At 42.8% G+C, this 25,609-nt stretch overlaps 1 pseudogene; it reads left to right on the top strand.

The window, feature by feature from the left end:
* Positions 1 to 2,000: 2,000 nt before the first annotated feature.
* LOC100482336 lies at positions 2,001 to 3,480 on the top strand (annotated as a pseudogene).
* Positions 3,481 to 25,609: the final 22,129 nt, after the last annotated feature.

Here is a 25,609-nt window from a genome sequence, read left to right on the forward strand (position 1 = left end):
GAGGACTACGTAACTAAGGCTATATACGTTTAAGCAGTAGAATGATTCAACCCAAAAATTCCTAGAGTGTGCAAGGAGAGGGGATTGGATGTACAAGCCCAAGCAGGGAGGTTTGGGAGGTGACTAAGGACCCAGACCAGGGACATAAAGTAGGACATGATGGAGGGTTCACCCTAGCCCGAGGACGTAGATAGCAGCAGGATTCAGGCTATGAAGCAAGACCAGTGCCCACAAGGTGGGTACAGATTCTCCCCACAAATGACCTCCCTCTAATATTGGAGGATAGATTACAGATTCTGTTCCAGGATCATCTGCCCTGGTTTTCCTCCTCTGGGACCTAATTTGTTATACATCTTCCTTATTCTAAAAAAATGGCTCTGCTGATACACTAGCCCCCAAATTGTGTTCATTCTCTCCACGTAACGTAAACGTGTGTTAAGAAGGAACACTTATCTGGTATATGCAGAGGACTCAAAAGTGAAGAACTTCAAGTTGGATCAAATCTTGTGTAACTATAGGCTCTGAAGGGGTCCAGAATAAGCCACCATGGCATAAAAGTTATTTTGAGCCAAAGGCATCTGGGTTTCTGAAATCCCTTATCTGCCTAAAAGCAGAGCTTCCCAAAAGAACTTAACTGTCATAAATCCCCTCCCCAGAGCAGCTCTAATTTTTTCTTCTTAGAGAATTGAAGTTGGCATCACACCCAAAGAGGCATTGCCATGAAACTCTCCTGTCTCCCAGATATTTTCCTAAATGTCCATTTATCTTTCAAAAACTTCCTTTGTTTTTCCATCAGTGCCCTTTATTCATTCCCCACTAAGAAGGCATTTGTTTTCCCAGAAGTGTCCCTCTGTCTCTTCCCATTCCCTGTTAACATGGTATAGAAGCCCCAAATTCTGACTGCCTCCCCAAGCCACATTTCTCTGCAAACTCCTATGCATACATATGTAATTAAATCTGTTTATTCCTGTTGCTAATCTCTTTGTCAGATTAATTTGCAGGCCCTCAATGGCTAAACTTAAGAGGGTAGAGGAAAAGTTTTTCTTCCCTGACAGTACTTTGGAAACATTTGCATTCCAGACCATGATAAAAGAGAGCTGTTCTTGGGTCAGGTGACTCCAAGGATAGAACTAAGTCAACTGAGGGAAAAGCTTGAAAGCTGATACTCACGGTTGATCAGATTTCCCCTAGAGGGAAAGGACATATCACTACCACTCTTCTCCAAGACCTTTAGATCCTCCCAATCATAAAGCAACTATCTGTACATGACGATTCCTCAGCTGTTTTGGCTAACCAAACAATGGTACCCCAAATATTGACCCTCAAAATATCCAGATCCTATTTCCTGGAACCTACAAATGTTACCATATATGGCAAAAGGGTTTTTGCAGATGTGATTAAGTTAAGGATCTTAAGGAGATTATCCTGCATTATCTACACTTTTACATGGGCACTGAATGTACTAAGAATCCTTATAAGAGGGGGACACAGGGAGATTCGACTACATAAGAGGGAGAAGGTGAGGTGAGGTTGGCAACGAAGATTGGAGTAATGTAGCCTCAAGCTAAGAAATGCTTGCAGCATCTAGAAGATGGAAGAGGCGGGAAACATATTCTCTCCTGGACCTTCAGGAGTAACTAGTCCTGCCAACACCTAGATTTTAGTCTCATAAGTTCAGACTTCTGATCTCCAGAACTGTAAGAGAATATATTTGAGTTGTTTTATTTTTTATTTTTATTTATTTACTTACTTACTTTGAGAGAGAGAGAGAGTGTGAGTGGGGTGGGGGGAGTATGAGGGGCAGAGGGAGAGGAACAGAATCTTAAGCAGACTCTGTGCTGAGCACAGATCTCGACATGGGGTTTGATCTCACAGCCCTGAGATCATGACCTGAGCCAAAATCAAGAGTTCGACGCTTGGAGCCTCTCTGACCACTCCTCTTTTCCAGAGTCTTGTCTCTCTTCCCAGCGCGGCTGCTGCCCTCCAGCACACGCAGGATAATGGCAACAGCTGAGGTACTGAATATTGGTTAAAAAACTATAAGAGGGTAAAACAAAAGAAGTCTATGAATTGCCAGATAGTCCCGGAAAAGTCCTCCTGCAGTCCAAGGACCAGATTACAGCAGGAAATGCAGCCAGGAAGAATCACCTGGAAGGAAAAGCTGCCATCTCAAATAAAACTACCAGTTGTATTTCACAGTTGTTAAAGGAAGCAGGTATCAAAACTGCTTTCCCCAGAAAATGTGGGGAGACAGCTTTCATTGCACCTAAGTGTGCAATGATTCCAATTGAATGGGTTTGTAGAAGTATAGCAACTGGTCCTTTTCTCAAAAGAAATCCTGATGTCAAGGAGGGATATAAGTTTTGCCCACCTAAAGTGAAGCTGTTTTTCAAGGATAATGCCAATAATGATTCACAGTGGTCTGAGGAACAGCTAATTGCTGCAAAATTTTGCTCTGATGGACTTGGTATAGGCCAGACGGAAGTGGATATTGTGAGTCATGCTACACAGGCTATTTTTGAAATACTGGAGAAATCCTGGGTTGCCCCAGAACTGTAGGCTGGTTGACATAAAGATCGAATTTGGTGTTGACATGACCGCCAAAGAAACTGTTCTTTTTTTTTTTTTTTAAAGATTTTATTTATTTATTCGACAGAGATAGAGACAGCCAGCGAGAGAGTGAACACAAGCAGGGGGAGGTGGGAGAGGAAGAAGCAGGCTCATAGCGGAGGAGCCTGATGTGGGGCTCGATCCCATAACGCCGGGATCACGCCCTGAGCCGAAGGCAGACGCTTAACCGCTGTGCCACCCAGGCGCCCCCAAAGAAACTGTTCTTGCTGGTGTTATTGATAATGATTCCAGGAGGCTCTGGCCATCAGGAGATTGAAGCCAACAGAGAGATAAACAGTCATATTGTGACCTCAAGGTCACAAGGGCTCCAGATGGTGAAGAAAAATTTTGAGTGGGTTGCAGAAAGAGTGAAGTTGCTTCTGAAATCAGAAAGTCAGGGCAGAATTGTAGTATTGATGGCCTCAAATTCGATCTCAGTCACTGTGAAAAAATCAAGAAGGCTTGTGGAAATTTTGGCATTCCATGTGAACTTCGGGTGATATTGCCGCATAAAGGACCAGAGGAAACTGAGGATTAAAGCAGAGTATGAAGGGGATGGCATTCCTACTGTATTTGTGGCAATGGCAGGCAGAAGCAATGGTTTAGGACCAATGATGTCTGGTAACACTGCACACCCAGTTATCAGCTGCCCTCTACTCACTCCAGACTGGGGAGCTCAGGATGTGTGATCTTCTCTTCGACTACCCTTGGCTGTTCAACATACTTTCTCCAGAAGGATCAGCTCAGTTTGCTACTCAGATATTTGGATTAAACAACCATTTGGTATGGGCCAAACTGTGAGCAAGTATATTGAACACATGGATTTCCTTGAAGCAGGCTGACAAGAAAATCCGAGAGGGCAATTTATAAAACATCATTGCTTTTTTTTTTTTTTTTTGAGAAAAACTATAATGTCTTGTTTAGTTTCAGAAAAAAAATCAAGATGAAAAGTTCTTAATCAAAGAAAACAATAAAATTTACTAGCGAATAAAAAAAAAAAGTGTTGGATGCTTAACCTACTAAGCCACCCAGGCACCCCATTCGAGTTATTTTAAGTCTCCAAGTTTGTGGTAATTTTTTATGGCAGCAATAAGAAACTAATGCATGAATCAGCTTCAATTTGGAGGCCCCCAAAGTCATCCTAAATGCAACTGAGGCTCTCCCTATATGTGATCACTTAATCCTGTCTATTTAAGTTAAAGGCCCCAAATTTCCAGTTCTCCCACTCTTGCTCTGGTGGAGTCTTCTCTTTCTCCTTATCTCTTTCTGGTGCCACCCTACTTAATCCTTCTTCCCTTCCAGTGCAAGAAGAAAGAAAATCTGTGTCCCACTTAGTCAAGAATGGAGATAGCAAATAGGGAAAAGAAAGAGACAGAGTGAGTTGCCTTCAGGATGAATCCTGAGGGGGTGTTATCAGTAATTAGGGGCTTGCTGGTAAATGTTCTGGCACATTAGTAAAACTTTGGCAGGTTCACTACGTCAGCTAATATATTAAATACTGTGTTTTATAATGTTCATAAAGAGCAGTGCCATTTAGACCTTGCCAGGACCTCTTCTGAGAAAGCTGTGAATTCTCAGATTTTTGGAAAAGGATTCTTCCAAATTTCTAGGCAAAACAAAACAAATTAAAGATGAAAACAGAGCTGCTCAGCTACTTGCTCTTTTCTCTATTCACACTTTCTGATTGTATAGGTTTGTGTAGAGGACTCAGGAGTTAACGTCTTAGGTGGGTCCCTGGCCCATATTAGCACTGATTGAACTTATATTATTATTATTTAAATTATTTTCTCTAATGATTCTGAATTAGCTAAATAATTACCCCCTCTTTTCCAAAAGATCCTTCAGGAATGTTAGAAAATCAAAAAGAGATGCACAAAGGTCAAACTCGGCTTGCTTCTCTTTGGGAATTGCCTCCTGCTTTAAGAACAACTTTTTACGTATGCATCTTGAATTAAAATGAGAGTTTCTTTCCTTCTCTTGTCTATGTGAAAACAAATAAATCTGTTGTCCTGTCAGAAATACTTAAATTGACTTCAACCATGGATCACTCCAGACTCTTCCAAGTGATCTGCCTTGCCTGCAGGAAAATCCATCAGACTTATCCCAACAAATATGATGGAAATCTGGATTTGTGCAAAATCCTAGAGGGAAAGCTTCAGGAACAATGTTCTACCCTTGGCTGCATCCAGGATCAAGACTTATTGGGATATGTGAAAACCCAAGTGGTTGGGCCCCACACTTTGAATTTGACCTCTCGTCTGATGATGCTTTCCCATCTCTGGGTGGTGCACCCCCACTTCCTCCTTGCCCACATTATCTTAGGATCTTCTCTCTCTCTACATACTCCATTCCACTTCCCTGACTTTCCCACCTCCAACTCCACAGTAGGCTTCTTTGTGCCCTACCCATTTCCTTCTGAATGAAAAAAGCCTTGGAAAAAGGAAAAGTAAATAGTGCTACAAACTTGGGACGCCTTTTTGAAAGCTGTACATGCATATGTATGTACTAAATCAAGGCAGGGAACAGAGTCACAAGAGATCACAAGAATGATCTTCAAAGTAAATTGCAGCATGTTGTGTGGCTCAAATCTACTTATAAACTATAAGGAAATAAATTAACTTGTGTTATTCATCCCTCCATTCTTACGTGCTTGGGATCTCATATCCAGCAAATGTTTAATGTGTAATTTTAACATATGCAGACCATTCTGTGTTATTAAAGAAACTAAAATTTATATACAAAAGTGATATTCTCAATGGTCAGCTCTTTTGTAGCCTCATTAAATCTTAGCCTCCTTTTCCTCAGAGGCTGTGATAGAGGCCAGCACTCCAGCCTGGAAATGTAACGTCAGCTCATGATCTATTTCGGCAAGTATCGCTGCACTTCCAGAGCACCCCTGGTGGGAATAATTACTTGTATTTCCAGAAACCGTATTTGTTTGAGAAATCTTCACATCTCTTTTCTCTCCTAAAAACAATTAAATTCTAAATGGAGAAGTGACCACTGTATTCCAATCTACATCACCCACCTTATGTTGTTAAGTACTTCACTCAAGCATGACTCCCACGCTGCTGTTTCCTGTTATATGGAAAGTACAACTATTCACTGGCCATAAGATTAGTGAAGGAAAAATGATTCTGGATAGAAGACATAGAAACAACCAATCACTGATCTGGCCATTCCACTACATCAAGACAGGGCTATTTTTAAAACTTACTCTATAACTTGCTAATGTCAAGTATTTGCAGTACTCCACACTCACTAAAATGTTAGAAGTCTACGTGTTTGAACTAGCTCTCCCCTGCTCCAGTATCTAAGTCTTTTTTCCAAATATATTACTTATCTATTAATAATGGCGTAAGCTGTGTAAGCTTTCTTTAAGACTAATTTAAATAAATCAGAAGATAAATAAACTATGCCCTTGGATTTTATGCCACATTGAGTAAATAACTATGTACAAATCTTCAGGAATACAGTTAAAAATAAGAATGAGTACACTTTTCCCAAAATGCCTCATGGTTGTCCTTGACAATTGTCTCGAAAGATTAAGAGCACATATCTAATCCCAAGACTCTCCTGTCTTCAATAATTCAGCTCAGTAAACCTTTATCAATCATTTACCATGTACAAATGACTAGGGTTGTCATTTTAGTGTGCATAAAGATGAATAAGACATGGTACCTGCACTAGAAGGACTTACTCGTTTCTCATCCATTAAGATATTGACACCTTTTTAGTATCCAATTTTATTTTCTGTTCCCACCAAGACTTGAATTAGACAAAAATCAAAGCATGTCCTGCCCTATGTGGCATGAGCTGAATTTGTAATCAAAACACTAATGTTAAAATAAAGGAGGAAGAAAATATTAACAACTTTCTTTCCAGGAAATTAGTTTGTGTTGTTTAGAATCTCTTTTCTCAGAGCGGTTTTTTGTCCCCCAAAAAATCTTAGGTGAGTTCTCAAATATTTGTTCTCATTATAATTTTGCTTCTGGTTTGCTCTAAGACCCGTAGGGGAAATCTTATGCTTTATTACATGAGAGCAAGGTAATCTAGCTTCCTCCTAAGGAAAACAGAAAACCAGAGAGAAAAGGCTGTTGAAAGAATGAACCCCATCATGTCTTGTGAAGTTTGGAGAGTTCCCCTTAAGATGAATTTTTTACACAGACAAAATGCTGAAGAGTTAATGGCCAGAGACAGCCGAATCTAATGAGCTCTGAGGAGATCTGGTGTTTAAATTTGAATCAGAAGTGTGAAATAAAGAAAATGCTGCCCGTGTTAGGAGGGCTGGAATTGAAACAAACAGCAACCTTTTCTTTGATACCCTGGAGTCCTTTTCCTGGCTCAGCCAACAGGTCAGTTCAATGCACTGTCATGAGAAAATGCTCCAATTTGAGTCTGGACTTGCTTAAAGGCTACATAAAACCTAGCAAAGTTCTTGATGTGTAGGGGAGGTAAACAATTTCCCTTCCATCTTTCTTAGTTCTTGGCTGGGGCCCCTATAACAAAAGACAGATTAACAAGAGAAAAATCGTATAATGTATAATTCTGGTATACATAGGAGATACCCAGAGAAAAGTGAGTATCTCTAAGAACTGGCTTAGAACTCCAGCTTAAATACCATGGTCAGCTAAAGAAAAAAGAAGGGAAGTATGGTGGAGAGGAAGGTCAGTTATGGGGAGGTTACTAGGTAAAGCATGACAAACAAAGGTAAGGTTTGTTATTCAAATTTAAATCAACGCTTAATCTATGGGGAAAAAAAAGATTCTCTTGTATTTTAGAGCCATTCTTCCATTCCTGATACAATGATACAGAAAGGGAGACACCCCTAAAAACAGAGACTTCCTCTATAAATGTAAATTTACCTTACTAAAGGGTAACTGCTACTGTGTTTTCAGAACTAAAAAAAATTTTAAATTAATTACCTAATAACCTTTATTGAGGAAGTAAAAGTAACTGAAACAGTGGTTCATAAGGTACATCACACAAGGCCTGTGTACAAGGATGCTGCCCCAGTTCCACACTCCCCCTCAGACACCTTATTAAGATGTCATTCTAGATGGCCACAAAATGGTGGTAATGTATCCAAAATAATACATTAGTATTAATGCATTAAAACATTTAGGGGACTGGGTGGAAAAGACAAAGGTCAGAGAAGACAGCAATGTTGAAACAATCAAACTTCTACTAACAGCTAGCAACCTTCTAAGTTTTTACATTAGGCTATTTGATGTGGACACTCTTTTTCAATGTAAAAACAATACACATGAACCCTTTTCTGCTTTCTGCTCAGCTTCTCCCAATGTGTCATTCAACCCTATGCAATATTTCATAAAATACACTATTTTAAATATTTTTCAACAATGAGAATAAAGAAAAGAGCCATGAAAGAAAGAACATCAATCGTGATTTCTGCATGTATGATCCATGATACTTGATCAATAGGAATGCATTCATAAATATTCAGAACTGGAAGTGACCTTGAAATTTTTATTGCAACCATTTCATTTTACCAGCTTCAAATACCAAAGCTCAGAGCGATTAAATTCCCCTCACTCATGTCTCCAGTATGAGGTAGAAACTGCAATAAAAATCAATTAACTAAAATGAAACCACTTTCCTAACATATATGCTACAGCCCGTTTACAATGAGAACAGCACTGTTAATATCACAGAGCACGTGCGCCATATTCTCCTCTTCCTTGCTCCAACCCCCTCTAAGAGCTCTGAAGGAGGAAGAGGTCATTAACATAAACAGAAAAGGAATGACAGAATCATCCTCCTTCCCCAGCCTCTCCAAGTATCACAGAGATAGTGGGAACTAAGAGAAATAAAAATATTATGCCTGTCAGGAATTGGGGGATGTCTCCTTGTGTGGGTGCCCTGATTGGGGGATGCATTTGACACCAAAGAACAGGACAGGAAGGGAGACCAGGCACCGGGAGCACAAAGTGGTCCCAGCAGCCCCTGTGCTACACAGTCCCAGTGGGCACCATTCACGATGGCTCCTGGAGTTAAGCAATGGGGTGGGGGGGGGGCAAATCTGTGCTTTCATAGGAAACTATGCATTGTCTAGACTCTAGAGGACTCTTCTGGATTATATGATTCCAAGGGAGCTATTCTACAGCTGTGAATTGTGTATGACTGATAGCAATGCAAAATAATCCTTGGCTATAAACATGCAAATTCAATCCCATCCCTAAAGTTCCATTGACTTCCCTCCTAATGTAAAAGCTAGGTTGGGGTGCTTTTGTGCATTCATTTTAACATTCTTGCACTCCGTAGGTTGGTAATTTTTTTTTTAACTTCTCCATTGAACTGGTTGTAATATCTCACCAGTTTGAGTTAAATAAAATCTTCAGCATGTGTTCATTTTCATATCTGTATGAGAGTTGTGATTTTTATCCTTTTGAAAAAATACTCTTTAAGAATCTGGAAGGACCTGGGTCCTCCCTGTGATCCAGCCACAAGCATACAAAACTTGATAGAAGGGAAGCCATAGAGAACAACTATAGCTCACACCTGCTCAGGGTATATTAGCATCACAATAGACATTTCGCTCTGGAGGCTCAGGCTTTTATCCTTTCTTCCCCCTGGGTTCCTTAGAGGTGAAAATCTATTACCCTGGGGAGGGTGTTTTAATTCACATCTAAGTGACTGGACCTCAAGCTGAGTTTGCATCCTCAAACCACTGGAGCCTGGATTCATTTGCAAGTAAATAAAATTTAACTTTCCTCTCTGAACAGTCCTTAATGTCAGTGAAAACAAGGAGCTCTGGTGAAATTTTCATAACTAAAGGGTAAGCTTTGGCTTTAAATGCTAAGTAAGCTCTTTAAAAATAAAAATAAAAACCCTGGTCCCCTTCCTATAGTATATGACTTCCCAACCCTCTTTCCCCTGCCTGCTCTCTTTCTATTGGAAAGCACAGTATTCTTTATATTCTTCACTAAAATAAACGTGTTTGGTACCTAAACAGACCAAAGCTCATCAGGAATCCCAGCCTGTTGGAGGTACCTGGGGGCTCCTGGGTCCTTTGCTGAAACTCAGCCACTCAGAAGAGATGACACAGTGGATAAGACAAGAACCACGATCTAAAAATTGGTGGTTCCAAATTCATCCTTGGTTTTCCTACTATACCCTAAGCCAAAAACAGTGGTCTCCAGAGGGAAGTGTAGGAAGCAATTATTCAAACTGTTAATTTGCTTTATTTTTAACTTAAAAATAATTTTTATTGTGCTTGTTTTCAAATGTTTTGTGTATTATTTTGCAGTATAATATAGCAAGATTATAGTGTATGTATATAATTTATAAATGAATGGATAAATATGTCACAGATATATGGTCAAAAAATGTATGATAAGGATGACCAGTCAAAACTATTTAGAGGTCTTTTCTTTAGTGATACTGTTGAATGTTAAGAAGCCCTGTGTTCCCTAACAGCAGGGATGGTAGAGGTCATTTTTTGTTCTCAGAAAACACAAAGGTCTAAAGATAAGAGCCACCTCTGTCCTTCTTCAGTGATTTAAGGGCTACAAAATAATGATTAGGACCAACTAGAAAGAATTATAAAAATTAGAACAAGCAAAGGTAGGTTCTGAGATGCTCAGAGCTGATCGACCCTTAAAACTGAATTGTTGTTTTGGACTGAATTGTTTCCCCTAAAATCCATACATTAACACCCTAATCTCCACTGTGCTTGTATTTGGAGATAGGGACTTTAGGGAATTAATTATGGTTAAATGAGGTCTTAAGGCTGGGACCCTAATCCTATAAGACTGCTGTCCCTATAAGAAGAGATATCAGATATCTCTCTTCCTCTTCCCCCCACAACATACAAAGCACAGAGGAAAGCCCCTGTGAGGACACGATGAAAAGATAGCCATCTGTAAGCCAGGAAGAGTGCTTTCACCAGAAATCAACCCTGAAAGCACCTTGATCTTAGACTTCAAGCCTCCAGAACTGTGAGACAATACATTACTATTGTTTAAGCCACCCCCCCCCAATTGTGGTATCTTATTATGGCAGCCTGAGTGGACTAATATACTTGTCCACTTAACCTCCATTGATCAAAAATAACTGTTAGAGGGTAACCCTCTTGGGTCCCTTCCATCTTTGGGAGCTTTGTACTATTGCTCAATAAACTTTGCTTTATTATCGCTCAGAAACCAAACCAAAACAAACCAAACAAAACACAAACAACTGTTATAGTGGAACATAGTAGGATCTCTAGGAGAACATTGAGGAATGGTTTTCCATAGGAGAGAAATCCTCTGTGAGAAGCCAGGTATAGGAAAGGAAGAAAAATCTTTTCCTTCTACCTGTCTTAGATGTATTGACCAAGGGTCCTGCAAATCAGGCTGACAAAAGATAAACTGACAAAAGAAAAGCAGAGGTTTATCAGCATGTATATCACGCATACAAGTGGAAGTACCCAGAGGTGAGTAACTCCAAGGGGTGGCTAGAACTTGGGCTTATATAGCATCTTAACAAAAGAATAGTAAGTCTTTAAAGAAGTGACAAAGGAGAAGGACTGTGAGTTTCTAGGGTGGCAAAAATTGTGGAAAGGCAATTATCTGGGGAAACCAATGGAAGATCAGGGCTGGTTAGTCAAGATTGCTGTGAGGATTCCTCTGGTAACTCTCCCAGCTGATAAAGGTCTAAGGTTGTCTCCAGTGATTAGCTTTTGTTGTTTCTGGCAGCAAGGGAGGTAAGACACCTTTATAAACTTATGTCCTGCTTTTAGGCAAATAGGAGGAGGGTGGAGAACTTTTCTTCTATCTACTTTGTCTCAATTGCCTTCAGCTCAAAATAATCTTTCTGTCAAAGTGGCATATTTTGTAGTGGCATATTCTGCTACCCTCCACAGGGAAATTTTTCCATCTCCAAAAAAATGTTTGAAAATTCATTTCAACCTCCCTCCTTCCAGACCACAGTGCAAAACACTTGGGACCTTTCTTTAAGTAATTATAAAGCCACTCCATCCTGACTGATTTCTAACATCAAATTAGAAAGTAGGAGTCCTGAAAGTCAAAAGAGCAATCATCTTTTAAACTCTAGGAAGATACAAAGGGAGGGTAAGTGCAAGTGCACATTTCTTTAAAAATATCTAAGCTGAGGTATCTGGCCGGTTCGGCTGATGGAACACGCTGCTCTTGATCTCAGGGTTGTGAGTTCAATCCCCACATGGGGTGCGGAGATTACTTAAAGATTAAATCTTTAGAAACTTTATCTAAGCTAACTAAACCTAGACTGTCTTTGAGCTTCTTTCTGTCATTTGGAGTCTACCTGTGCCTTACCTGCAGCTACTCTGGATTTCTCCGTAGCCTCCATGGCTTCTCTACTCCTAACACTCTCTGCATGTTCCTTTCTTGCTCAGCATTTTTTAATGCCTCAAAATCTTTACAGTGGGATTTGATACTATCTCCAACTACCTCAGCTCACTATCCGTACTCAAATCCCATTCATCAAGCCTTCCCTGACCTTCCTTTCAATTCCTGTAGCATACACCTATATTAAGCATCAGTTCATTTGGGCTTCTATAACGAAATACCACAGACTGAGCAGCTGATAAACAACAGAAATTTACTTCTCACAGTTCTAGAGGCCGGGAAGCCTAAAAGTCAGGGTACCAGTGTAGTTGTGTTCTTGTGAGAGCCTGCTTCCTGGTTCATAGCCACCACCTTGCTATGTCCACACAGTGAAAAGGGTGAGTGATCTCTCAGGACCCTCTTTTATAAGGGCACACATCCCATTCATGAGGTCATCCCTTATGACCTAAGCACCACCAAAGGCCCCACCTTCTAGTACCATCATCTTTGGGCTTTGGATTTCAATATATGAATTTTGAGGAGGCACAAAGCCTTTTCATTGGCCTAGTGATTCCAAATAGAATCACTGCAAATTGGGGAAGACATATTTCCAAATGGCCCAGAGAAGCATACTTAGGGAAACCACTGTATTGCCCTTAGTGTGGACAAGGACTGGGTTTCCAGATGACCAGAAGTGTGAGGAGCTAGGTGTGTAGGAGAAAGAGGATGACCCTCAGACACAGTCCATCCCTCATCTAGTGATTTCATTTTCAAGGATGGTGTGATGTCCATTTTAATGGCTCTCAGACCATTAGTCTGGGCCAATTTCTTGTAGCCCTTCTTGATCCGAATGTTCATAATGTCTCACCCTTTAGATTAAATTCTGTAAAGAGACGTTCTACCACTAGTATAAAATATCAGGCTAGAGGCAACGGCCCATATCGTCTAAGTAGCTGCAGCTCTGAAGTCGGTAGTACAAGCAGCTAAAACCTGAAATGAGAACCAGATGCCTCGCCCAGGACCCCTTTTGGAGGGGTCACACCCAAGTCACATGACCATGCTGTGCCTCAATCTTCTTATCCTGAAGAAGGACACATTCACTCTTAGCCTACAAAGAATTTTGCAGGCTTGGGTTTGCAAAGCCAATTGGAAAGCGCTATTAACTTCCCCCTGCACACCCTGGTATCCAGGTACATGTTAATACCTGCATATGTCTTTCAGTCTCAGAAGCCTGGCTCTTCAGAGCCACTGTTAACTGGACTGAAAATATTACCCTGTAGGACCTATGAGTTTAATGTTGAATTTTGAACTTCCGAAACGGAAGTTGATAAACTGGGTGTGGAAAAATTGCTTAAGATCTCCTCAAGAATTTCCATTCCCAGTTTGCAAGAATCCTGAAGGAGAGAACCTCTGCTGGGTTTATTCTGTCTCCCTTCAAGCCCCTGCCTGGAGACAGGTTGCAAACTAGCCTTTTCCAGAGCCAGGCTACCACATAATACTGCTGCGGCAATGGCCATGACCTTAATTACTATTGCCTATTATTCAAAACCACTAATTGAGTCATGGTCCCATCGCAAATGTGACTTAACTTGCTGTTTTACTGCTTGCTCAGGCACTGCAAATAAAAAATAATGGCAGTTGTAATTAATTCAGAACCAGCCATATACCCTGCCCCTCCACCCGTGACGGGTAAAAGTTCAATTAAAAAGTTAAGTTATTAATGGAGTAAGGTTTGGTCACACATCTGTCATACAGAGTGTGTGACAGGACACGAAAATTACCCCATGCCACTAGCGAGGGAATCCCTAGAGACCTGTGATAACTTTACTTTGGGGCTTTCAAGATAAATAGCTCTCTCTATCAAGCAATTAAAATTACTTCATATATAGGGTCATATGATTGGTCACTTTCCCAAAAAGTCTAAATAGAGGTGTTTATTTTAGAGTCATGAATGATACAGCAGTAAACTACTAAACTAAAAGGGAAAAAAAGGATCATGAAGCAAGGCTAAGAATATAAGAACCTTATAGAAATGTCTGCAAACTACCCAAAAGGTTAGCTCTTAGGAAACTTCAAAAAGATATGTGACACAAAGAGATATTGCTTACATCCATGAGGATGGCTGTCTCGAGAAGAAAGGACAGTAACAAATGCTCATGAGGATGTGGAGAAATTAGTAAACCTCGTGCCCCACCGGTGAGAACGTACGATGGAACAGCCACTTGGAAAACAGTGTGGCGGGTCCGAAAAAGTGAAATGAGAAGTGTTCAAATGATCTACCCTCTCCACTTCTAGATATATACTCAAGGTTAAATATGTCCACACAAAAACTTGTACACAAATGCTCACAGCAGCACAACTGATAATAGCCAAAAAGTAAAAGCAACACAAATGTCCATTGATGGATGGATGGATGAACAAAATATGGTCCATCCACACAATGGACTGTTATTCAGCCAGAGAAAGGAAGGAAGCACTGACCCATGCTACAACGTGGATGAGTCTTGAAAATATGCTAAGTCAAAGAAGCCAGTCACAAAAGGTCACATATCAGGGACGCCTGCGTGGCTCCGTTGGTTAAGCGTCCACCTTTGGCTCAGGTCAGATCCCAGGGTCCTGGATTCAAGTCCCGCATCGGGCTCCTTGCTCAGTGGGGAGCCTGCTTCTCCCTCTGCTTGTGCTCTCTCTCTCTGACAAATAAATAAAATCTTTAAAACAACAACAACAGCAAAAATCAAAAAGTCACATATGATTCCATGTAGCTGAAAAGACCAGAATAGGTACACCTGTAGAGACAGAAAGTATAGTAGTGGTTGCTGGGGTCTGAGAGATGGGGCTCTAGGGGAGGAAAAACCTTTTTCATTGGCTGGGTCCGCAAATCATATTGATTAAAGATGGATTAATCAAAAAAAAATAATTATGTATGTACACAGAAGAGTTTCACCAAGAAATGAGACACAAGTGGCAGCCAGATGATTGAGGTTTCTGTAACATCTTAGGCTACCTCTTAGGTTTGGGCTTCTGGAAAGATGGAGGGGAGAACAAGTTGTAAGAAGGGGAGGGAATATATAGTAAATGAGGCTTGTCTTGTTAGGCACATACAGTCTCTCAGGTGATGAGTTGTCTCTGAGAACAGCTCTCTTCCTGGTCTGGAAGCACCTTTACCAAAGGGGAAGTTTATACTTTATTTTTAGACAGTAGGAGTGGGCAGTAAAGAACTTTTTTTGCTGGGTCTCAATTGTCTTTAGCACAAAATAATCTTTGTGCCAAAAGGCATTGCCTTTACTCAGGCTATTCGGTCCATCGGTGGCCCCTTACCTCAGCCACTTTAGGCTAGACAGCTACTGCCTTCAGGAATGGGGGACACGAACAAAGCAAATAATTGAGACAATAAGGACACAGCTCAGAGTGAAAACAGAAGAATCGATATAGGCACGGTCCTTCATGTTCCTGCCTGGGTGTCTACGTTTTACCGGGATTGCAAACTTTAACCTGCACGTAGGGAAATGCACATCTTCCTTCTGTTCACAAGTAATCTGGCCTCCCACAATTTTTATGATTTAAAAAATTTTAGCTACGTGTCCAAACTGATGTAAAACTAAATCCAGTCTGATAATGTACACAAGGCTGGAGGAAGTGTCCAGCATCGCTTAGATGAAGGTGTTCGGCTCTCAGACAGCTTCGGTTTCCTCCAGCTGATCCACTGTAGACACCTAGATGTTTGAGGGAAACGTGATGGCTCTACCAGCATTCAGTGACTCTTGTAGATGACAATCTGGTCTTTTCTGGCTTGAGCACTGCTCTGGTGGTGTTTTCAGGCTCACCAACGCCCAAATTCACTCAACCCTTGCTGTAGAACTCTTTCCTGCAGCCAGCTTGCGATCCTGGTGGCCCTCTGACCTCAGAGACCCCACAGTCCCAGGCTCAGCACCCATGTCCTGTTACCCTACCTCTGCGTGCAGCCCCAGAGAATGCCCACCGCTCTCAGCTCAGCACCCTGCAGCAGGGATCCTGGGCAGCCTAAGGTAGTTCGTCCAGAACCTCCCTCCCTAGTGTAACGGACAGGACTGCCATCCAGGGCGAGCTGGGCAGGTCTGAGAATTGATCTGAGAGATTTTCAGAGTACTAATGAATATCTTGTTTTGACAGAGCCCTTCCTCTGCCTTTGGCTTTTTTCTCTCCTTACTTGAACTAAAGCAAAATGAGGCAAAAATCTGGGCATACACAACCCGTTTTGGGTCTCCTACCTTCCTCTACAGACCTCTTCTCCACAATCCCCTGGGGCTGGAAGAATCAGGATTTCCCCTCTTCTACAGATCTCAGTTCTCACTGTCATATCATGTCTATCCTCCCTAGCAAAACTCTCCGCACGGGGTTATCCAGGATTGGGCTGTGTTAAAGAGGAGAGGGGAGTGGAGATGGAATGCATTGGAAAAATCTTTTCATTCAAGTTTGCAAGTCAGGGCTGAATGCTATCTTATCTTTCCTGCAGGCACACTATAATATGCTGAATCCCCCTGTCCCATACACTCCCCCTCCCTCGAGCCACGGCAAGTCAGCAAGTCGATACTTGGGGCCAACTAAGCCAAAGCCTGCCACTCAGAAAGGCAAAAGAGAAATGCACATTAATACTTTTCCAAATCTTTCCTTTTGCCAAATACGTACACACCATTTGATGGGAGTGTTCATTAGGTAAGAATATTAAGGAATCCTGGAATAGTTTTGAGTACTCAGAAGAGGATAGCATAATGCATCATTTTTCTCGATTAGCAAATGCATTTTATTGTGCTAAAGGGGATGCTCTGTACTACAATGAAACGTAGATGCATATAAACGGGAGACGTGTAGTGTAAGCGTCCATAGGAATGCCCTGGACCCAGGTAGCCTGGCTTCAAATCCTGACTCCACCAATGCCTTTTTGGCAAGTTGCCAATCCTGTGCTTCCATTTCCTCATTTATAAAATAGGGGTAATAATTTAATTAAAAAAATTTTTTTTGAATGTTTTTTTTTTATTTCAGAGAGAGAGCGCACGAGCATGGAGCGGGGGGGGGGGTTGGGGCAGAGGGAGGAGCTGATCCCTTGCTGAGCAGGGAGCCCCATGCGGCACTAGATCCTAGAACCCTGGAATCATTACCTGAGCCGAAGGCAGACACTTAACTGACTGAGCCACCCAGGCGCTCCAAAGGGGTCATATTTAGAAGGTGTTTGTGACAAATACAGAAAATGGACTTACAAAGGACTTAGAAGAGTTCCTAGCATGTAGCAAAAAAATGTAATAAATATTGTTACATGTGCATACAGAATTATGATATGCATGTAATTGTGATTTGAATCTGACTCCTATATATCCCAACAAATATGGGCCGGGTGCTGTGCTAAGCATTAAAATTCCATGTTGAGCAAGATGGATACAGGCCTGCCCTGTGTGCGCACCAGAGCTTACAATAAGGACCCACATGAGCTCCTTGTAGGCAGACAAGATCAAGGTGTGTTCTCAGGGAATTCCTCAGCTAGAGCTGGATGGCTTCCCGGAGGCTGGTCGGGCCACTGCACCTGAAATGTCGCCCCAGTGGGCATGTATGTTCTTTGCGAACGCTATGTGGTCAACGGCCTTTCAGCTCCGTTCACGGCTCTGTGCATCCCAAGGTCTTTGGTTCTCCCCAGGTGTGTGGACAACCCTGGGCCTGAGTTCTTCCACCAATGACACACAAGGGGGCAGTAGTGGCACTTGGGCTTTAAGGTCGTGCGACTCAAAATCGAGCCCTTTAGGGAAACAAAGATGATGCAAGGCAATGTAGAAAGGAGGGAGGGGAGGAAAGAGAAAGAAAGGAGGGAAGGAAAGAAAGAAAGGAAGGAAGGAAAAGAAGTACAGCTTAAGAAGAGCTGAAAACAAATTATGATGTTTTGGCCCCGGGCCTCACTCCCTTCTGGACAGGAGGCAAAGCATGGGACGAATGCATCCACTGGCACAATGGGGAAGGCGTCTGCTGTGGAGGGAGGAGTGAAAGGCCAGCGATGCTGGAGCCCTGCCAGGAGGGCCTGCCCCTAGGGAAGTCTCGCTCACCCTCGAGCCACTTAGGGCCCCCCCCGCCCCCCGCCAGCAGCTCCTTTAGCACCCGGTTTGTCCTTCCCACTGGCCCCACAAGGCAGCCTGGGAGCTGCCGTTAGCCACTCCAGCCTGAAAGCTTTCCTCTCCCTGGAGCCAGCTGCAAAGTGAGTGCGTGTCCCAGCCACCACACCCTACCCAGCCCCAGCACGCCCACAGTCCAATTTCTTTCGAAGAGCTTTACTACCCGGAAACAGATAAGAAGTAACAAAACGAGCAGAGCGCGAATTACCAAGATAAAGGCAAGCTTTCATAGTCCCTGGAGCCCAGCCTCTACCTCTCATTTTCTTTCCAAAACTAGATTCTTCTAGAGAGAGCGAAGGTGGCCAAATTTGCCCAGGACAGAGGGCACTCCGGAGATGGGAAGCCCTCCCTGCGAAGCCTGAAGAGTCCTGCACAAACCAGGAGGAGGTGGCACGCTCCAGGGGCTCCTACCTGCCCCTCCTCTCCTTCTGGCCAAAGTTGCAGACTCAAAGTTGCGCAGTCACCAGGTCAAGGGCTGAACAAAAAGGTGGGTGTTCTGGCTTGTCCAGGCACCTATTGTCTCAAGTGGGCAGTTGACATTACTCAAGACCCTTACGAAGGAATCACGCAGTGGGTGTTCTGTCCCCTGGGACCCCTCCTGGTTCTGTTCAGCTTCCTCACCCAGATGGGAGGGAGGAGTTGGGCGGGGTTCTTTCTGGGTGCTCACCTGGCCATTTTTTAGGGAGGGGTTACATTCTCAAACCCAGGAAACCCTCCCACCCCTGACGGGGCCCAACAGCATTTTGCAAACTGCCATTTCCTGAAACGCTATCTTAAAAACCATCTCCAAGTTAAACAGGATTCTTTGCAGCAGGATTTCCAGAATGGTGATATGCTAACACCATTCATTTCCTAGAGGGACTCAAAGGATGCAGCCCCTCCCAAAACCATGAAACTGCAGACTTTCCTCCCTTTGCTTCTGGGAGTTGCTAGAACAGCTTCCAGAACTTGTGTTCTGAAGAGCATAGGACCCTGGAGTCTTTGATCCCACCTGAGCCACTCTGGGGTTCTCTCCTAGTGATAGCCAGCACTCTTCTTCATGGAGAAATCACACAGGACGCTGGAGGAATTTTACCAAGGTGGACCAGGTGCCAGCCCAGCCACGCCAGGCGGTGTGCAGCGGTGCGTGCTTGTGTGTGCACGCGCACACGCTTGTGGGCTGTCTGCCCTCCTCAGTTCTTTGCATCTAGCTCAGTTGCATGTGGTCTCTCTGCATGGGGAGGGCAACATAAAGACTTCAAAAGGCCTCTGGGCCTGCTTGACTTCCTACGCTTTTTAAAAATTGTGGGGTCCAACTGGGTGCAAATTCCAGCCAATTTAGTTCACGGGTCTTCCCCTCGTGCACCAGCATATGTAGGATTTGCTTCAGGTTACTGTAAACAGGAGTTTTGTTATACTCTTGCTTAAATATACTATCACATATGCCCATTTTATGTTTTCCAGTAGCATTAAAGACAGTTGCCTTGAGATTAGTTCAAAGCAACACATATGTAATAGATTTATTTTTTCAAATGATACGTCTTTTCATTTTTCCACCCCCTACATTTTGTTTCTGCCATGTTTTAAATGGCAAAAACTCCAACAAGTGCTGATTTATATACTGAAAGCCGGCTCTCTAAAGTAAATTGGGAAATGCAGTTTGAATTCCTTAATTTATTTATTTTCCCCTCCAGCTAATGTTGCTTGTTTGTTATTCTGAATCTTGAACCTTGATGCTTAGAAAGAAAAAGGGTGCTCTCCTGCGGGGCATTTATCACCTGTAAATTTCCATGAGAACTTGTGCCTCTAATCTCTGAATTTTTTTCCTCCAGAGCAAATTGACTTTCATCGAGGTGACTTTGGAGCCAAGTCGTTTTTGCAGGTTCAGAAAGGGAGGCTCTGCAAGCCCGAGGGCTGAGCTCCGCAAGCGGCCCGGGGATCTGTCCTGCAGAGCCCCCTCTGTCATCCCCTCTCCTCAGAGCTGCCTCCGTGGCGCAGTAGTCCCCCCCCCAAAACAATCCAAGTTGTTTAATTAAAAGATTACCAGCTCCTTATTTCCTAAGGGAAACAGAACGGTTAAGTGTCCCCGCTGTAGTGTAAATAATGGATCCAGGCTCCCCTCCTGCGTCCTGGTGAGGGAAATTGCTCTTCGATGGGCTGTCAGCCTCTCCACTACAGTACTTCGGGCTGAGACTCCCACATAGGTGCTATTAAAATTGATTTCTAGCAAGTGCTATTGGTGGTATTTATTTAAAAGAAGCCAACTATTTAAATGGAGTTCAAACAAACAGGTCTTTCACTCTCTGAGCCCCAATCTACAACCTTTGGCTCAACCTTCCCTGAGGTTTGTTTGGATTTTTAAAAATTGACAACACCCTCTAATAAATTCCCTCCTTCTGTACCAACTGGTCTCAACTGGCACTGGAAATGCTGAAATGCCAAAGAGAAGGTTGAAGCTGTCTGGGTGGCAGCTCGCTGAGAAAAATTAACCTCCCCTGGTTTCCTCCCCGGGTTTGAGACTGATCGAGGTCACCTTTTGGAGAACAACCTGTCCACTCTGACCACCTGCAAATGGGGGTGGTTCCTACCAGTGCTTCTCATTACTGCCCACGGCAGCAGCGCCCCAGGACCTGGGCGTTCTGCCGGCCCAGGGAGGGTTGATGAAGGTAAGGTTGCACCCTGAACTTCAGTGTCAGAGAATGTGACCTCTCAAAGGGACCCTGGAGAAGATGAATTCCTGCACTTTCCTGAAGGGAAGCTGAGGCCCAAAGCCCCAGAGCTGGCTGACTGTGGGACGGGGAGCCACGTGGCTGCTGCTTCTTGCCAACGCTTCTCTTGACCACGGAGACTTACCCAGCCCATCTCCCCAGCTTGGATTTCTTTGCGGGCGGACGGGGGCGGGGGGGTCGGGACGACGAAGGGGCCAGTGGGAAAGAGGCCTGATGGTTAAGGAAGACAAACCAGTCTTCTAAATAGCAGCCAATACTATAGAGGAGGAGAAGGCAGGACCAGAAATGACATGGGTTTAAAAATGGGTTTTCTCTGCCTTTCTTTTCTATTTTTCTTTTTGAATTTACTGTGCAAAGGTTTGAGTTAATTATGCACCTCAGTTCATGGCACAAGATCATCTTTGTCTTCTCAATGGCCCTCTGTTGCTTTGTTTTTAATTCTCTTTATCTCCAAACTCCAGTCACTTCCACTGATAGGCAACTATTCTAATCTGTTTATTGGGTATCTTTTTATTTGCATCTGTTCTTACAAGATGGTATTCTTTTGTGATATACATGAATATATGGATAGATAGATCTCTATATGATATACATGAGCTTTTAATTTCATTTTGAAACAATTATAGACACACAAGACGTAATAAGAAAAGTAGTACAGAGGCACCTGGGTGGCTCAGTCAGTTGAGCGTCTGACTCTTGGTTTTGTTTCAGGTCATGATGTCAGGGTTGTGGGACTGAGCCCCGTGACCGGCTCCAGCTCAGCATGGAGTCTGCTTGAGATTCTTTCCCTCTCCCTCTCCATCTGGTCCTCCCCCACCCCACCATGCTCTCTCTCTTTCTAAAACAAACAAATAAAATCTTTTAAAAAAGTAGTACAAAGAGGCACATGAAAAGATGTTCAACATCATTGCTCATTAGAGAAATATCAAAACCACAAAGAGATACCATTTCACACCCAGCAGGATGGCTATTATTTAAAACAGACAAAACACCAAACCAAACCAAAACAAACAAGCATTGGTAAAGATGTAGAGAAATTGGAAAGCTTCTGTATTGCTGGTAGGGGAATAAAATGCTACAGCTGCACTGGAAAATGGTTTGGTAGTTCCGCAGAAAACTAAACATAAAATTACCATATGGCCAAGCAGCTTCACTCCCAGCTATCTACCCGAAAGAATTGAAAGCAGGGACTCAGATACTCGTATACCAATGTTCACAGCGTTATTCACTATAGCCAAAAAGTGGAAACAACCCAAGTGTCCATCAACAGATGAATATGGATTTTTAAAAAATGTGGTATATGCCTATAATGGAATATTGTTAAACTGTAAAAAGGAAGGAAATTTTGATCCATGCTATAACATGGATGAATGTTGAAGACGTTATACTGAGTGAAGTAAGTCAAACACAAAGAACAAATACTATATGATTCCACTTAAATGAGGTACTTAGAGTAGTCAAATTCATAGATACAGAAAGTGGAAGAGTGGTTAACAGGGACTGGGGGGTGGGGAGATGGAGAGTTATTACTTAATGGGTATAAAGTGTCAGTTTGGGATGATGAAACTGTTCTGAGAAGGATAGTGGTGATGGTTGTGCAACAATGTGAATGTACTTAATACCACTGAACTATACTCTGCAAATTGATCAAAATAGCAAATTGTAGTTACTTTTACATTGTATCACACACACTAGATGACATCTAAAAAAATAGTAGAGATTGGTGCCTGGATGACTCACTCAGTTAAGAAGCCTGCTATTGATTTCAGCTCAGGTCATGATCTCAGGGTCGTGGTATGGAGCCCCACATTGGGAGGGGAGCCTGCTTAAGATTCTCTCTCTCTCCCTCTGCTCCTCCCTCCCCCAAATTAAAAAAACATAAATAAAAATAAAAATAAATAGTAGAGGGGTCCCATGTAAGCTTCTCCCAATGGTGACATCTTACCTGACTATCATGCGTTCTCAAAACCCAGATATTGTCATTAACATCAAACAACTAACTAGACAACAGATCTTAGGCCAATATTAGCAGTTTTTGCATGGAGTGTTTTTTCTTTCTTTAAATGTCTTGATGTATGGTTCTATGACATTTTATCATAGCTTTTTATACTTAACACCATAATCAAAGGTATGTATATACTTTTAATTTCTCTAAAAATTATGGTGTTTTGTTTCTCATTTTGCTTCTTACTTTTTGTTGTTGCTGTTGTTAACTAACACTACACTCTATGATTTATCCATGTTCCTGTGTTCTTGGTTCTGTGTCTCAGCCATTGCTTCTACTTTGAATGATATCCTATATTATGTATCTATCACATTTTACTCCCATTTCTCCCAGTGGACATCCACGTGGCCTCCAATTCTCCACCACCAAAAATAAGATTACAGTAAACATCTTTGGGTTTGTCCCACTATGGTGTTATGTGGGAATTTCTCTGGGATATATTCCTAGAAGCCAAACTGCTGGGATTTTTTGGTTTTGTTTTTTTTTTTAAGTAGGCTCCACACTCATCATATACGCATTTTATCATCTCACATCATTACCCGAAGAAGAAGGGCGAGTACAGTACAATAAGATATTTTGAGAGAGAGAGACCACATTCGCATACCTCTTATTACAATTTATTAGTTGTATTTTATTGTTAGTCAGTGTATATCGTTCACTGTACCTAATTTATAAATTAAATTTTATCATAGGTGTTATGCATGGGAAAAACATGGTGTATTTGGGTTTGAGACTATCTATGGTTTCAGGAATCTGCTGGGAGTTTTGGAAGGTCTTCCCACTACTGTATTCCTTTGTCTTCACTTTCCAGGCAACAATTGGGATTACCAACTTTCTAATGTTTGCAAGTCTGATAAGAGGAAAGTGTTTAATTTCCATTTCTCTGATTGCTAATGGTTTTGATCATCTCTTTGTAAGATTAGCTAATTTTATTTTTTAAAGATTTATTTATTTTAGAGAGAGAGAGCACAAGCTGGAGGGAGGGGCAGAGAAAAAAAGAGAGAATTGAAGCCTGACATGGGGCTTGATCTCAGGACCCTAAGATCATGACCTGAGTAGAAATCAAGAGTTGGGTACTTAACCAACTGAGCCACTCAGGCACCCTTCATAAGCTTATTAGCTTTTTAAAACTGCTCCTCTGTGTCATGGACTAAACCGTCCTAATCCCCAGTACCTCAGATTATGACCTTATTTGAAGATAGGATCACTGCAGCTATAACCGAGTTAAGATGAGGTCATTGGAGTGGGCTTTACTCCAGTATGACTGGTGTCCTTATGGGAAGGGGAACTTTGCACACAGACATGGATATGCACACAGGGTAGACTGTGGGAAAAGACACAGGGAAAATGCCATATGAAGATCGGAGCTGTGCTGCCACAAACCAACCAAGGTCTGGGGAAACCACACCTGCAGAAGGCAAGGAAGAATCCTTCCTTTGCAGGGGCCAGAGTATTGCTTCGCTGAGACCTTCCCTTCAGACTTTTGGCTTCCTGGACTGTGAGAAAATACATTGCTGTTGTTCTAAGCCTCCAGTTTGTGGCATTTTGTTGTAGAAGCTCTAGGAAACTAAATACACGCTGCGAGTTGCCGGTGCATCGTATTTGCCCATTTTCCAGGGGGATCCCGCTTCTCCTATGAATGTGCGGATGCTGCTCGTGGGCTCCAGACTCCCCGTCGTTGTTTGCTCTTCTCCTTCTCTCCATCAGCCCCACTGGGCTGCTTTGAGAACAACATTTCAAGAAGGGAAGAACAATCTAGGCAATGAGAGGTGAGAGGGAATGAGGGAGCAGGGGTATTTTGAGACAGAGGTGGCTTTGTGATGCCTCCAAACAAAAGTGGGAAGGCAGTCCTGTATTGGAGGAAAATCAGCCTGAAGGCAGTGAGAATTCCCTGTGATTCCCTAGTTGCCTAGAACACTTTATTTCCAAACGTCTCATACCCACCTATAACTAAGATCCGTGAGTGAGTGTCAGCTGCATCCCCAAGCCATTTGGGGACCAGGCTCACAGGTGCTTCAGGCCATCCAGGGCCCCCCTCCAATGAAGCTGGCAGTTTGCCTCATGTCCACACACAGGGGTCTAGCAGTATTGGGCCCCAGGGAACAATTCATGCAGCAGGCCAAGTTAGGTCTTCTTTTAAAAAAATTTTTTTGGGGGGGCGCCTGGGTGGCACAGTGGTTGGGCATCTGCCTTCGGCTCGGGGTGTGATCCTGGCGTTGTGGGATCGAGCCCCACATCAGGCTCTTCTGCTGTGAGCCTGCTTCTTCCTCTCCCACTCCCCCTGCTTTTATTCCCTCTCTCGCTGGCTGTCTCTATCTCTGTCGAGTAAATAAATAAAATCTTTAAAAAAAAAAATTTTTTTTTTTGAGAGAGAAAGAGAGCACATGCATGAGGTGGGGGGGCAGATGCAGGAGGGGAGATAATCCTAAGCAGACTCCATGCTGAGACTCCCAGCACCCCAAGATCACAACCTGAGCCGAAACCAACTATACCATCTGGGTGTCCCCTTGTTAGGTCTTCTGTACTCCATCTTCTGATTTGGTTTCCCGAATCCTTCAGAATATCCAAGGAGGAAGGCCATGAAATATCCAAAAGCTGTTTGCTTTTAAAAAGACACTTTCATTGCCGGAGATGAACGCTGTTGAGCAGAAAGGCTGAAGCTGTTTAGCAGAAGGCAGCTCCGGCAGGTGTGGGTTGGACTAGGGCTAGAAGCAGGTGCTGCTGACTTAGATTCTGCCCAGGATGTGGTTCTAAGACAGGCCAGTTTCATCCATCATTGATTTTTACTTCCCTAAACTGTGCCATCTCCTTACTTCTCGTGGTACCTTTCCCAAGAGGCCTCTCGAA

Source organism: Ailuropoda melanoleuca, chromosome 14 (genome assembly GCF_002007445.2).
Source record: "Ailuropoda melanoleuca isolate Jingjing chromosome 14, ASM200744v2, whole genome shotgun sequence".
Taxonomy (NCBI): Eukaryota; Metazoa; Chordata; class Mammalia; order Carnivora; family Ursidae; genus Ailuropoda; species Ailuropoda melanoleuca.